Source organism: Dasypus novemcinctus, chromosome 2 (assembly GCF_030445035.2).
Source record: "Dasypus novemcinctus isolate mDasNov1 chromosome 2, mDasNov1.1.hap2, whole genome shotgun sequence".
Classification (NCBI taxonomy): Eukaryota; Metazoa; Chordata; class Mammalia; order Cingulata; family Dasypodidae; genus Dasypus; species Dasypus novemcinctus.
In genome coordinates this window covers 97,433,170-97,449,063 of record NC_080674.1, presented here as the reverse complement: position 1 = coordinate 97,449,063, position 15,894 = coordinate 97,433,170, and the positions used below count along the sequence as shown (strand labels likewise).

Below are 15,894 nucleotides of genomic sequence, written 5' to 3'. Positions count from 1 at the left end.
AAATCCCAGCTTCTTCCCTCCCCTTGTGCTCTATCCCATCCCTTCACAAACTCAAGCACGTTGTTCCTACAGTTAGCTGCCCTTTTCTACAATGTCTATTTCTCCTCTCCACTAGATCACTCCAAGAGCAGACAGCTATGCTCTAGTGCAGCCCTTCTCGAACTTTAATGTGTGTGCGAGTCACTGGGGGTCTTGTTAAAAGGTAGATCACAGTTTGAGTGGTAAAACCTCAAAAAGAATCCCCCCATGACCCCACACACATACTTTCCAGCACATTCCCCATTTTTTTAGCAACCTTTCTCAGCAAAACTTTGAGAGAGCTGTCTAGTTAGTGTCTCCACTCTTCACTCACATTGTCTGCTCAATCTATCAAAACAGGCTTTCATCCCTACCACATAACTGAAACCACTCACCAAAGTCCCAACCAATTCCATTTGCCAAATCCGTTGGCAGTTTTCTACTGTCCTTCTTGACCTTTCTGCAGCATCCCAGAGCAGTTATTTCCCTTCTTCTTCAAAGGCTTTCCTTCTTTTGACTTCTAGGATGCTTTTCCTAGTACTTCTCCTACCTCAGTCTTTCTCAGTGTCCTTTGCTGGCTCCTCATCTGCTCAACAGCTAAGCTTTTTTGTTCCTGGGGATTCTTTTCTAAGCCCCCTCTGTCTATAGTCTTTCCCTCGGTGACTCCATCTGTTCTTGCTACTTTAAGGATGCTCCAAATGCCAAGGACTTCCAAATCTGTATCTCCAACCCTGTCTCATATATACACCCATTGCTTGATGTCACCTCCTCGATATCTTTTCCAAACACAACTCTTTACCCACTTCCCTAGCTTTCTCTTATTCTACTCTTCCGCAGCTCAATAAAATCAGCCTCATTTACCTACTTGCTGAGGCCAAAAATGTAGGCAGTTCCTTGATTCCTTTTTCTCACCTTCCAGATTCAATCTATTATCATGTCTATTGTGACTTTAAACTATCCCAAAGAAATCCACTCTAGTCTAAACTATCATCTCTTTTTGCCTCCTAAATATCTTGTTTTTCCTCTGCAATACATTCTGCCTGTGTGACCCTTTACAAATGTAAATTTAAATTACAATATGTTATTCTCCTGGTTGAAAGTCTCCAATGGCTTACCCTCGCACTTAAAATAAAATTGCCACTCCTTATTCTGGCTTAGGAGGTCCCCTGTAGCACTGCCTTCTTCTCTGATTTCTTCCTGTGCCACTTTCCCCTTTACCTTGCTACCATGCTAAAGACATCCATTGCTTCCTTGAACATGTCAAGCTTGTTTCTGCCTTAGCACATTTGCATTACTGTGTTTGCTTCCCCTGATCTCTGAGGGGTAGCTCCTTTTCTACGTCTAGTCGTTTAGATCTTATGCTGGTTATTGCCTCTTTGCTCCCAGGATGGTCCAACCCCCTACCTCACCACTCTGCAAACATTTCCCAGCTCCTTTGACAAATGGTTTTTTGGGGATATGGCCAATGGGAAGTGCTGGAAGGAGATTGGAGGGAGGAAGGAAGGAAAAAACAGGACAATTCTGTCTCCTTCAGGGGCATTTTCCAGTAATGACTGCCTGGTTGGGTCTCCTTTGTGGTTCACTTCCCAACTAGACAGTCTCTCCCTCCATAATCCCAAACCCTACAAGGTCCTGTCCCTGTGGTCTGTAGACTGGGATCCAATAACGTCAACTTCCTCTGGTATTGGCTCCTTGCATTGCTAACGTCTGCCATGCCACACACTCTGTTTCTCAATTCTTCCATTACCTGTCTAGTTACTTGTGCTAAATTCTCTTTGTTTGAATTACCTAGACTGGTTTCTGTTTCCCTGATGAGACTTTGACAGAAACAATTCTGAATTATCATGTTCTTCCTCAGGGTAGCCCTCGCTGACCCCTCTCCAGCATATATGGAGGCGAGTGGATGAGAATCTTTCTATTATGTAGCACTGCTCCTTGAGTTTCTTGAAGCTAAGATGTAGATGGCTTTTGGTGACGTTCACCATCAGTGTCATTTCTCATGTAAGGGCATGGTTGACCTGAGCATTTTGCCAGATTTCTGTAGTGAGAAATCTCACCCATGCATGGTCTGCTGCAGTGAGGCATCATCTGACATACATTAAGTCATTGGCTTTCTCTCACATTGCTCCTTTAGATCCTGGGGAAATGGCCAGCTATGAGACAACCTGGAGTCTTAATGAGGAATCGGGCAGTCAGGTTCAGTTTTCAGTGACATCAAAACAGGTGGATGGGAGGAAGGTTGAAAACGTTTATTTGAAGTTGTAGCCAGTTATTGAAGGAAACTGCAAGAATCGGGAATTTGGTAAAGGTTGCAATATGTGCAGAATAACAGGATCCACTCCAATTCACAGGTAAGTAATAAAACCGTGCCATTTCATGCAGCTTACAAAGGGGATGCAAAATAGCTCAGACCGTGAACAGAACAGAATCTGATAACCCACAGAAGTGTGCTATAGTTTCTATTGAAACACATGCTTTCTCTCAAGTCTGCCTCCTTTTGATCAATGATAATCCCAGAGAAAAATTATTCTTGATTATAAAATAAGGCTAGTTTTACTAGATGTGGCCTGAATATTTACATAATATTCAAGAATGGTAATTTACTATATAGGCCTTTTAAAATTTGCTTTGTTGGGAATTTTCATAAGGAATTTCAGATTGAACTTTTAAATCCGGTTAGGAAGCCAAGAATCTGGCACAAGATTTCACATCCAGCACATGCAATTTTTTCAGGTCTTCATTGCACTTTTTGTTCTCTGCTGTTCTGTTTGCTTGTTTATTTATATGTTTGTTTGCTACTGTCTTGTTTATCACGGTATCCCTAGAGTCAAGAATAGTGTCCAATATGTAATTAGTACTTGATCAAATATTTATTGAATAAATGAATAAAAGAAATGGACTGAGATTTGCCTAAATGGATTACTGCTCCATTGGGGAGGTGATGAGTGAAGCAAATGATGAGCAGGTCTTTACAAATTCCAGAAAAAAGAAAGGAACATATCCAAAAGGGAGAGAAATTAGGTAGAAAATGGAAAATGTTTCTCTCAGGTTTCTAAAAACAAATTCCAGTAGAAGGAAAGGAGCATAACTGTGGCAGTTTGGTATTGTTCATGAATTGCAAAATAGATATTGGATTGTGTTTGTAAACTGGTCTGTTCCTTTGGGCATACTAGATTGTATTAAATTCAGAGGTTTCACTTTTACTTGATTATATTATGATTAGGGTTTTGATTTGGCCACATCAGTAGGTCATTGAATCCCTGCCCACTAAGGGGGTGGGGTCTCACTCAGAAAATGACATGGCAGAGGAAAGAGTTTGAGTTTTTGATGCTGGAGCCCTGGGAAGTCAACACACAGAGAAGCAGATGTATGAGTTCCATTAGACACTGCAGAGGCCCTGGGAAGAGAGACAGGCCATTTGCCTGATAGTTTACAGCTGGCCTTGTGGAGAGAGCTGAGCAGCCAAGCCAGTAGAGAGATGGCCCGGGAAGAGTAACAAGCCTTATGCTAACCTACAGAGAAAGGAAGGAGCTGGGACCACAAGCCTTAGGAGGAAGAGGAAGGCTGAACCTGTGCAGAGACTGGCAGCCATCTTGCTCTAACACATGGCAACGGACTTTGGTGAGGGAAGGCACTTAGGCTTTATGGCCTTGTGACTGTAAGCTTCTACCCCGAATAAATGCCAACAGATTTCCCTTTACCCTTTTTATATAGATTTTCCAGTTATCCTTTACAAATGCCAACAGATTTCTGGTACTTTGCATCAGCACCTCTTTAGTGGACTAATATTAATACAATAATCAAAAAAGAGAAATTGGGTAGAAAACGGAAAATGTTTCACTCTGGCAGGAAGTCAGTGGGGATAAGGAAACTAAAATATATTTAATATCTACTAATGGGCCAGTTGCTTTACACATGTGATTGCATTCTGTTCCCAGAACAGTATTATATAACAGGTATTATCTGTATTCTACTGATGTGGAAATTGAGTATCAGAAAGGTTAAGTAACCTACACAAGGTCACACAGCTTGGAAAATGCATAACCAAGATTCAAACCTGCAGCATCTGTTTGCCTGATAAGGATATGCCCAGGAAAGTGCATCATAGCCTTCATCAACATCCATCCTACTTTTATTTTAAATGCAGATTCATAAACTAGCATTTCTAAAGGACTTATTTCATTCTATTAAACTACAGGCTGTCCCCAGTGTAAGAATTTGACATGTTTTTCTAATCAATTCTCATGGTTTTTGTTTTTTCCCTTTTCTACCTCCTTCATCCCTCCACCTCCACCCCCAAATAAACTGAAAGACCAACACAACAGTGCCATTAGCTAAATGAAGTAGGCCTTTGGTGTTTTCTTCCAGGATGACATCAGAAAGAGCTGGTTTTAGTGGTTCAGTCTGCAGCAAGGAAGGCGTTTTAAGGGAGAGGCCACCCCCGATAGCAGCAGCAGCAGCCCGGGGAGCGTGAGGTTGCTGTCTAGGTATGTGCTGCATATGGCATCAATAAAGGAAGATGGCCTGGTGCTCTCCAAATTTGCCTGGCCCTTTATTTGTACTGACATCACCTTGGCCTTTTTGATTTTCATCGAAGAGCCCTATTGTCATCTTAAGGGAGACAATTGAGTTCTCAGTTCTATCCTTGATTTCGCACATTATGCCAAGATCTAAATAGATCTATGATGACAGTGACATCATATTATACAGATTATAGGGAAACTGAGGAGAAAAGCCCAAAAGAGTGGAACCAATTGATCTTTTTTTTTTTTCCTAATCCTAATTTCCTGGCTTGGCCATTAACACAATTTCAACATTGTTTTTTTCCTGATTTGTTCTTAAGACTCTTTCCTTTCCCCAGCTCCCAACATCATGCTCTCAGAAGACTGAAAACTTACAGCAAACAAACAAATCATGAAAATTATACAACAATAAAACTGTTGTTAGCTTCATATAAAAAATATTATCCAGTATTTAAATGGCGATTATTTCCAGAAACTTGGCAATTGTAACCATACAAATGATGAAATTGATTCCAGTCACAGTCTATCTTTGGAAAGGAAATACCAGTAGTGTTTGAAAAATGGATTATTGAAGACTAGGTTTGCTGAAGGTGGCTCATATGTTCTGTTTGGTAACATAGCATCTTGTTGGGGGGGAAAATAAGTACAGCTTTTCCCAACCCCAGATTATTTTCACTACAGATCTTTAGAGCAGGAAATAAAAAACAGCTAATGGTTCACGGGGCATGTGGAATTAGTTTAAGCAAAGCGAACCCTGGTCCTGCTGACCGCCTCCTCTTTCCTGTGCTGTTTTGTCTATGCCGGCCTCAGAATATGTCAACAAATCTCTTTTAAGCTCAGATGGGGAGAAGGGATGGTGATTCTCTCTCTTTCTATAAGGGAGTAATTTACAACAGATGTGCTTTTAAAGTAAGGTACAAGATTGTCTTGTAAAATATTTGTAAAGAAAAATAGCCTCCGGATTTCACAAAGTAACCCTTACTTGGTTTTGGAGATGTCACAAAGAGCACTGTTTTTGTAATACTAATATGATTCTTTTCCCACACAATTTGATTATAACTCAAGGTTAGTTTTGGGAAGAGTCAAGTTTAAGTATATAAAACAATGTAGTACAAAAATACCATATGTGATTTGACTGCTTTTTGACAGTGACCTGAAAGGAGCCCAGTTTCAGTTATAAGACTTTCACAGTCCCGGGAACCCTTTTACTAGTAGTGAGATCTTAGCTTCTCCAGCCTTCAGTCTCTTTATCCACAGCACAGGGCAACTACCTGCCCCTGCCACTTCATATCTCAGTGGGAAGATCAACTAAAAATGCTTTATAAAGTGCTTTACTTTCATAACAAGTGTATTTAAGGAAAAAAAAAAATCTTTGAGAGTCCCACACCGTCATATATATATATGCTCTTTTGTACATATAATAAAAGGAATCTTTGATTAAAAATTGTATTACTTAATAGATTGGCAAGAGAGCTGGTGTTAATATTGTATAATGAATGCTTCCCCTGATTCAGTCATGAGGCCTGTTGAAGAATCAAGCACGCATTTCAGTGGGGATTTTTACTGCCTAAGGACAGGTGAAGTCATACGATAAAAGGTGGTGTGTGTCTTGCCTTAGTAGGACCAGCATTGCCTTGAGCAGAGCGTACAGCTTCCAGTGTGCAGGAAACACCGTGCACGTGAAATTTTGGCTCAGGTCATTTTTCATATCCCATATCTCAGGTGAGAACAAATATGGCTGAAAGAACCAAAAGAGAAAGAGCATATGTTGGGGTGAAAGTTTCAGGTGTGTCTTTAGGCAACCCATCTTCAGTGTCCTCATGTAGGAAATGAGAATTATACCTATCGCCTTGTATGTTAGGATTGTATGCAATGATATAGGTGAGGAAGAAGTTATACAAACAATTTATTCTTGAGATATAGCACAAATAAGGGAGAAAATTTTGCCCTCTTAAGATTTAATAAACCTTTTTAACATTTAAAAGTTTTGTAGCATTTCACTTTTCAGTCTCATCAAATTGTTAGTAGTATTCATATTTATTGAGCACATCCTATCTTCCAGACATTGGTGAGATTTTAAATGGATTAAACTAATTGTATAACCATCGCAGAGGTAGCTTCTGTTATTATCCTCATGTTATAGTTGAAGTCAAGTAAATTGAGCAAAATCGTTTAGCTAAGGAGATGATGGAGGGGGTTTGAACCACATTCAGCAGTAGCGGTAGACAGCCAGATATCTAGTCATCTTCTAAAATAAGATTATGTTCATCTAGAGTTAGAGAGGGCCTGCACACTGCTTTTTTATGTTCTCACATTGTCTTTTCCAGTTCTGCATTTGAACTTTAACCATTAAGCACACATTTGAAAATGAATAACTTCAAAACAGGTTTTGCAAAACACATGCACGTAACTTTTTCGTTAGAAGTTGGGACGATAAAACTAACACAGCATTTATTTGGATTCATAAACAAGTGTGGCGCTTCTGTTTGGTACTGACAGGCAAGTCTCACCTGCTGAAATTCCACCCACCAGCAATTTCTTCAAATAAGCTTTCAAATGACTTTGTATGGGCAGAGGCTCTTTGAAGGCCCTTGTTACTTGGTATTTAAAATGGCTAAATAGTAACCAGAAGAGAGTTTAGGGCACATTTTAGCTAACCTTTTTTTTTTTTTTAAGTGAGGTCTAAGGGCATGCAAAAACTTGTTCAAGGCCACCTTAACCCTAAATGGGTTTTCACATTTTCAAAACCTTTCCACAATGGCTTCATTTTGACTTTACAGAAAACCCCCGTGAGGCCTGCAAATTCGTATCTCTACCCCTTCATTGTACTATAGTGAGTGAAAGTAACCTCTGTCACTTATTTTCTTCTCTAGTTTCGTAACTGCAGTCTCCAGTTTTAGCCTCTGTCAAGGTCAGCCTGGAGCTAGGCCTCATCCGCCCTTCTCTTGAGTCCATCTCAAAGGAGATCTTGGGACAAAGAACTGAGATGTGGCGATCGGTAAGGCCACTCTCTAGAAGGTACATGGCCTAACTGTTGGCAAGGATATCTGGGGTTTTCTTAAATCATTAGGACTAGGAAGATTTTTAACTCCCTCAGGGCCTACATGATGAGGGGTCTGAGCAAGAAATTTGGCTCCAGGAAATTGGCTTCTGTCAGCAGACACATCTGCATCCCTGGGTGTGTTCTCTGAGGTTTATTTACGTGGAAATTAAATATTTTCTTTACAGCCTTTTACAAATATTATTTTTGTTTAATTAGAAGTTAACATGGTTAGGAAGCTTTGTTTTTTATCTTGGCTTTATGTCACTTTTTATTTCTGAACCAAGGTGTTTTCTTTTCCTTCCTCGTATTCTCTCCACATCTCTCTGGTTCCTTCTCCTCCTGTGGATTGGAGTCTCTTCTCCAAGTTTCCTTTTCCCATCTTGCTCCCCTCCCCCCTCTCTTTTCCCTCTCATCTTCTATCCTCCTCCCCAACTCCCTTCCTTTCTACTATATCTCTTTCTTTCTCTCTTAATCCTTTCTTTTCCTTCCATTCTTTACTTCCTGGCTTCCATCATAACTCCTAGGAGAGCCAGTTGCCATTAAGAAATGCCTATTTATACCGCCTAGCCCAGGAGACATTTCTCTCCAAATTCTTGTCACTTTACAATCATCTTTAAAATTATTTGTAAATGTACAACACTAAGCTAACAGAGGGAAAGCATACCTAAAAGCTATTACAAATCGCATTGTAGAAAATGAGTACTGAAACCATACAGCCTTATTGCAACAGAGGAAGTAAAAAAATTAGGACCAGGTAAATGCTCATTCTGCAAAAACAAACAAAAACAACAATGTTGCAAAGTCAGAATGGGAGGGAAAAAGAGATCTTTTCAGCATAACAAAGAATCAATCACCATTTTCTAAACTAGAATCGGACAAGTTAACATTAAGTTATGTGGAACAAAGTTAAACATACACACAAGTTTTCATACACTTGAGAATTCTTTTTAATATGTCAATTTTGTTTTTAATATAAGCAAAACAAATTTAAATTCTTTTAAATAAAGAATTGTATCTGTAATTTTATTACTACTTTTAGACAATAATATTTGTACCAGGTACTAGGAGCTTTACATGTATTATCTTATTTAATTTAGTCCTCCTCAAAACCCTGAAATGGAGATGATTTGAGAAATTTTTTTTAAACACGAAAATACACTATCTGGTTAAATGTAGTCCATCTGTCCTCTTAGCCTTAAATCTCTCTCAGAATCCTTCAGGGTCTTAAAGTTCCCATTTTTAAGACTAATATCAGGAAAATGGCCAAGACACCAAGTAAATTGGGTGAGATTTGATACAGTAAGAAATGAGTGAGACTTCTAGTCAAGACTGAGTAGCCAAGGGACTGAGCTACCAAGCTGCTCTGTGAGAATGTCAGTATTCTAGATTTGAGCTGAAACGTAGTTTTCTATATCTGAAAAAGAAGGAACATTGTCACAGAGAAAACACTGGTTCGTTTCTTCATGTGTGTTTATCCACACATATCTAATATTCCTCATACCTAATATGTTTTGCATAGATTATAGATCTGAGAGGAAATCTGTTTCACAGGGCATTTTGCTGAATAAACAGAGAAAGCTGTACACCAAAACTATCATTAGTACAGAAAAAAAATCACATGAAATATATTTCAGGTTCTTGTATATTTCATATATGTGACAGCAGTAGTCAATAATAAACTATATATATATTTTTAAAGTGTATCTCATAGCAAATATCAACCTTATCACTCACCTTTTGCCAAGGGATTATATAGCAAGAGTTTAAAGGAAAAGCAAAACTATGTGCAAGATTAACCCTTGGAGTAGACGGTATATAAATTTGAGTGTTTCCTCCATGTAATTGTGTGACTTTGTGCCTTGGTTTGCTGGTGAAGTCCCATTTTATGTGAGCTCATAGCTACCCCTTTCATTCTTAAGATACCCTCCCCTCCTAGAAAGTGAAATATTAGTCTTCCAACAAAAATATTTGGCCCAAACCCGGGACATCATACATGGAAAGCATGTGCTCAGCTACCAAGCTACAACTGCTCTGCTCTGTGTACCTTTTAACTGTGATCAGTACCGCACAGGGTTCAACAGACTCATTTTCAATGAAGTCAACAGGGCTAACAATGATCAGTTTGGCAGGGACACTAAATAACATTAATGACTGTGGCAAGAAGCAGGTGGCCAGGAGGAACTGGTCCCGGAATACATTCCCCTGATGCCTTCACTTCAACTTATGCGCTCCATTCAGAAGAGGATCAGTGGATGGGAGGATCTGTCATTTTGGTTTGATAGTCAACAAATAAGATTCTCCAAATCTGTAAGGTATACTCCCTTCTAATGAATTTGACACATTGATTCTTTAGGACTTTAGATTTTCCTAAATGTCTCAGAGGTAGGAAGTAAGATACTTCTTGGAAGACTCTTTCTCCTGTGGTATGTCATAGAAAAATAGGTGTGTATTAGAGAATCACTGTATTTTAAGTTTTGTAGTTATTGGTGCCTTGGACTATTAAAAATCTAATAAGCAAGATTTTTAAAAATCTATAAAATCATTAGAAATAGTGCAATATGAATCTCACATGTTCTCAGATTTATAGTTATAACTGTTTATAGGTAATTTTTTATATTTTCAAAGGAAACCTTAATAATGCATTCTTTTTAAAAATGAGTGTCATTCCTAAGCCTTTGGATGATTAACTACCCTATGATATTTCTTTTCATCCAAGTTGGTTTATAAAGGGAAGCAAACACAACAATAAAAGAAATGTACCAATTTATCCTCTACTAATAAAGTATTGAACATCAGTGAAAAAAGTGAAATATTGCAATCCAACACAAAGCAATTCCATTACCTGTTGCAGTTTTGGGTCATATACTGTATATAAAGAGTAATTACTTCATTGGTTGGAGACCACAGTGGAAGAATATAGAATATGATGAAAGAGATTTTAAAGATATTTACCGCAAAGTATTTGCTTTACAAAACTATGCCAACATTACAAACCATCTTATTTTGTGTGCATATTTTTGCACACTTCATTACTGGAATTAGACCTGGTGGTTTCTAATACAACTTCAGTTTCCCACCTTTAAGGTCAAAATTTCAGATTTGATTTTCTTGCTGAAGATTTTAGCTGCATAATGAAATTCACAATGGAAACAAGGTTAAAGCATGTATCTAGATTGCAACTTATTAAGTGTTTCTTTTCTTTTTTATTTATCTCACAGGGATTCTGGGTAGGAATTGGAACTTTCCTGAATAGAATAGAAAGGTCACATGATAATTTACAGAGAATACAGGCCCTGGAGTTGTCCCATCATTTCCAGTCCAACCTCTGGGATTTACCCTTGAGCCTGTGTCCTCTTCTATAAAGTGGACAAAAAGATTTACCTTGAAGGATGGTTGCGAGGTTGAAATGAGCTATATGGAAAGCACTTTACAGTGTTTAGTGCCTGTTTATATTCTTTCCAAAAATAATTTTAGTTTATAAAAGTATAAAAAAATACATTTGGAAAAAGTAAATAAATCACAGTAAACCTGTTCAATGAATACCAATTCATTTATTTCCTCTAACCCATCTTCCTTTAATAATTTTGGAGAAGAATCAGGGAAATATTCTCATTATAAAAGTAAAGCACAATCATTAAAAAGAATTTGCATATTACAGGAAGTTATGAGGAAAAAGATAAACTTTTTTTTTTAGATTTATTTCTCTCCCCTTCCCCCCCTCCCACCCCAGTTGTCTGTTCTCTGTGTCTGTTTGCTGCGTCGTCTTTGTCCCTACTGTTGTTGTCAGTGGCATGGGAATCTGTGTTTCTTTTTGTTGCGTCATCTTGTTGAGTCAGCTCTCCGTGTGTGCGGCACCATTCCTGGGCAGGCTGCACTTTCTTTCAAACTGGGCAGCTCTCCTTACGGGGCGCACTCCTAGTGCGTGGGGCTCCCCTACGCGGGGGACACCCCTGCGTGGCACAGCACTCCTTGCGCGCATCAGCACTGCACATGGGCCAGCTGCACACGGGTCAAGGAGGCCCTGGGTTTGAACCATGGACCTACCACGTGGTAGAGGGACGCCCTAACCACTGGGCCAAGTCTGCTTCCCAAGATAAACTTCTATTACCTAGAGTACTCTGACACATATCCTTCATCTTTTTAGCAACTTACCCATTTTTAAAATATTATAAGTTAGGAATATGTCGCATTACATTTAGTTCCTGCCTTTTTCACTTTGTTAGGTTTTAAGTGTTTTTCCTTGTCATTAAATATTTTGTGAACTTTTAATAGTCTATCAACTGTATGTGCCTTCCACCCAACATGTTAGCAGTTTTCTCTCTGTCTTTTTTGGTATTATAAACTAAATCACTATTAGTTTTTTCAGATGTTTACTGAATATATGTTGGAAATATCCTTTCATTTGTCATTATTCTTGACATTTTTTCTCGTTTGTCTTTTACAAGTTTTTTTTCCATATAAAAAACTTCATTTTTAAAGAGGTTTTAAATTACAGAAAAGTTACATCGAAAGTATAAAGGATTCCCATATACCCCATTCACTCTCCCTCCCATATCTTCCCCTATTAATAATATCTTACAAAAATGTGGTACACTTGTTACAATTGATGAATAAATATTGAAGCATTGCTACTAACCAAGGTCTAATTAACCAAGGTCTATTGTGGTTTACACTTAATTCTAATGCCCTATGCTCCACCTATTGTTCCTCTCACCCTTCAGAACCTCTGGTAACCATTATCATTATGTTAATGTTACATGTTCTTCCATTATCACAATAAGTTTACTTTGTCCATAGCTGCATTCCCCCCTTAGGTTTGTTTGCTCCTCAACCTTGAGGATTTGGGGATGGTGATGCCCACTCAGCTTCAGCTTGAGAGACGGCTTAGCTCTTATGGGGCAGATGGAAGGAACTTGTTTTGCTTGCAGTTGTAGATGGGAGTTGTCCATCATCATCATTTTGTTCATTATTGACAAAGTTTTAAATTTTATGTAACCATCGCTATGTATTATTTTCCTTTGTGATTTCTGTTACTGTTTGTGTGGTCTGTATTCCAAGACTTATCTATATTTTCTTGTTTTTACGATTCATATTTTGCTTTTAAATTAATCTAAATGTATAGAATATATTTGGGGCTTTTTGAGGTAGAAATTAAGGTGAATTTGAGCTATCAAATAGATTCGAGAATCATTTGAGGAAGGTTCTAACAAGGTTTTCCCAAAATAGTTAACACAATTGCTCAGTAACATATTTCTTCCTTCTTTGATGGATTTATAATGATGCCTTATTATATGCCAATCTCACTTTCAATGCATAGTTCATATTTTAATTAGATATCTGGTATAATAAATGCATTCTAATTTTTTCTTTTTTGCAAAAGTTTCATGGCTGTATCTTCTCTTTTTTTCTTCTAAGCAAATTTTAGACACAATCCAATTTTTTCCATTTCATTCCACTCTGAACCTGTTAGGATTTGCTTGAAGTTGCATGAAACCTGTATGTTCAAATGAAAAATAAATTTAAAAAAATATGTATGCTCCCTTGTTGTTTGAGGTTACTGTCTGCTCTGTGTCCATTTGTCATTTGCTCGTCTTCTCTTTAGAAGGCACTAGGAACTGAACCTGGGGCCTTCCATGTGGGAGAGAGGCACTCGATCACTTGAGCCACCTCAAGTGGTTTGTTGTGTCTCATTGCCTCTCCTCTATCTCTTTATTTTGTGATCTTGTTGTTCATCTTGCCACCCCAACCAGTCGTGCCAGCTTGCATTCTCCAGGAGACACCAGGAACTGAACCCGGGACTTCCCATGTGGTAGGCGGGAACCCAATTGCTTGAGCCACATCCACTTCCCAAAATAAATTCTTAATAGTATTCAGTATTCCAGTACAGAAGCATGGTATTTCTACTTTCTTCATATAGATTCTGTGTATTTCTTAAAGTTATGCCCAAATATTTTATATATTTTATTAGTATCATGAAATATTTTCCCATCATAATTTTGAATGTTGATACTATTTTCAATGGATTTTCTTTGTACAACCAGCATGCTTTGATCCCAATTTTATTGTGCATGTATAAAAATATTTATAAAAGCACTTCACTTAACAGACACAACTGAACTTGACTAGTGCTTGAGAGGAAAACACTAAAGGCCACGTGAATTTTAGACTAGACCAAACTTTGGAGTTATGAAAGAAACTGGAAGAAACCACTGGTTATTAGCTCTATTCCACAGTGTTCAATTGCATGATTGAATTCATGCATTTTGTTTTATTATTGGAGCAAGAGAAAAGAAATTGATACACCTATGTCTGCAATGGCAAATGAAGGGTAACTTGTGAAGATATTGGAAAACCCAAGAATAGCTGATTTTCCCCTACACTGATATTGAGCTTTACACATCTCATCTACCTCATTTCCCTAAAATCTGTTTGGCATAGGCAAGATGACTAATGTAGAATGATCTCCCATGGGAATTAAATTTACAATGGAGGCTCTATACTAAAGATCAAATTATAGAGCTGGCCAACATGCTGCACTGCAGTGCTCAAGGAGTGCTGTGCCACACGGGTGTCCCCGGTGTAGGGGAGCCCCATGCACAAGGAGTGTGCCCCACATTGAGCTGCCCCATGTGAAAAAAGCGCAGCCCACCCAGGAGTGGTGCCGCACACATGGAGAGCTGAGCAGCAAGATGACGCAACAAAAAGAGACAGATTCCCCGTGCTGCTGACAAGAATACAAGCAGACACAGAACACACAGCGAATGGACAGAGAGAGCAGACAATGGGGGGGGGGGGGAAATAAACAATAAAATAAATCTTTTTTTAAAAAAAGATCAAATTATAAATCTAGCCTGGGGAGTGGATGTAGCTCAGTGGTTGCGCACTTGCTTCTCATGTATGAGGTCCTGGGTTCAATTCCTAGTACCTCCAAAAACAAAAAACAAAAAAACACCAAAAACTAGCCCCCATGTCCTTGGTCCCAGTGAATCCTGTTGTCCTTGGAGGATGCATGCACCTGCCATTCATTTGCCCTTGGTTTGAAGGTGGCAAGATGCCAGCCCCGGCCAAGTGTTCACAGCATAAAATGCTTTAGACTCTTCTGAAATGAGATGTAAATGTGCATTATGATGACATTATTATTCTAGCTTCCTGGCTGCTTTAAGCAAGCACTGACTGCCACATGAGGTCTCAAGTGTTCTGGCACAGTTTGCAAGTTTTCAAAAGAAGTTAGAGTAATGAAATTGGATTTACATTTCCATAGAAATTTAAGCTGGCATGGAGGAATGGAGTCATGGAATCAGGGTTGGATGGGCTCCACCAAACAGCCTAGGAAAGTGCCTGTGATGCCAGGCTACTAAGCAGAATTTTCAATCGTGATAGGCCACCACTATTTCTTACCCTAGGTCTAAAATTACAAAATATGCACACTTCCCTTAGGCCCACACCACTTTCTGGGTGCTTCGTATATAATACCACCCACCCATTCTCTGAAGTACACCAGCTTTGCTTAAATTCAGCAGAAGTTTTAAAATGAAAAACTGAGTACAAAGAGGGGGAAAAAAGGTACATTAGAACCCTATTATAGTATATACTACTGTATAAAGTATTTGACAGTTATTCTTTTTTTTTTTTTTTTTTTGCGGGACCTTGTATGTGGGAAGCTGGCACTCAACCACTGAGCCACACTGGCTCCCCTGAGTTGGTTTTTCTGTTTGTTTTGCTTGTTTTGTTTTTTTCCAGGGGGCACCAGGACCTCCCATGTGGGAGATGGGAGCTCGACTGCTTGAGCCACACCACTCCCTGCGTAAGAAGGGGGCTGGCTTATTGTGTGTCTTAGCTACCTACGATACCACCTGGGAAATGTCCCCTTAGTGGATTTCAGCTGATGCTGTCATTTGCAGTTTTCCTTGCTCACAGCTCTTCTCATTTGCTCCCAGCACTCTCTGCTGAAGACGTTATCTGTAGCTATGACCAAACACAGGTCTATAGATAGTGGGGTCAAGAAACTGGGAGCAGAATGAGAAGTCATGATGGGCCCAGGGTCAGTACAGGTAGCACTACCTCCCCATTCCAGGTTTGAGTATTTGAAGAACTGCCCTGGTCATCATCTGCCATGCCTTCTCTCCCATCCCCACCTGAAATGTTCCTGTCTCCTGCTTTGCAGCCACCTTTTTAGCATCATAGGTCTCTGATGCTGGTTATCCTTCCTCCTCCATCTCTTTATATTCTGAGTTTTCATGGGCTTTAATTATCCATTTAAATACACAAATAGATAAAGCTTAAGTTAAAAAACCCCAAGAGAGGGACAAC

General features: G+C 39.0%; 1 protein-coding gene across 12 annotated transcripts in view; it reads left to right on the top strand.

The window, feature by feature from the left end:
• The window catches only part of MCTP1 (multiple C2 and transmembrane domain containing 1), a 568,532-nt gene that overhangs the window by 542,926 nt on the left and 9,712 nt on the right, over nucleotides 1-15,894 (top strand). The gene's annotated exons all lie outside the window — the stretch shown is intronic.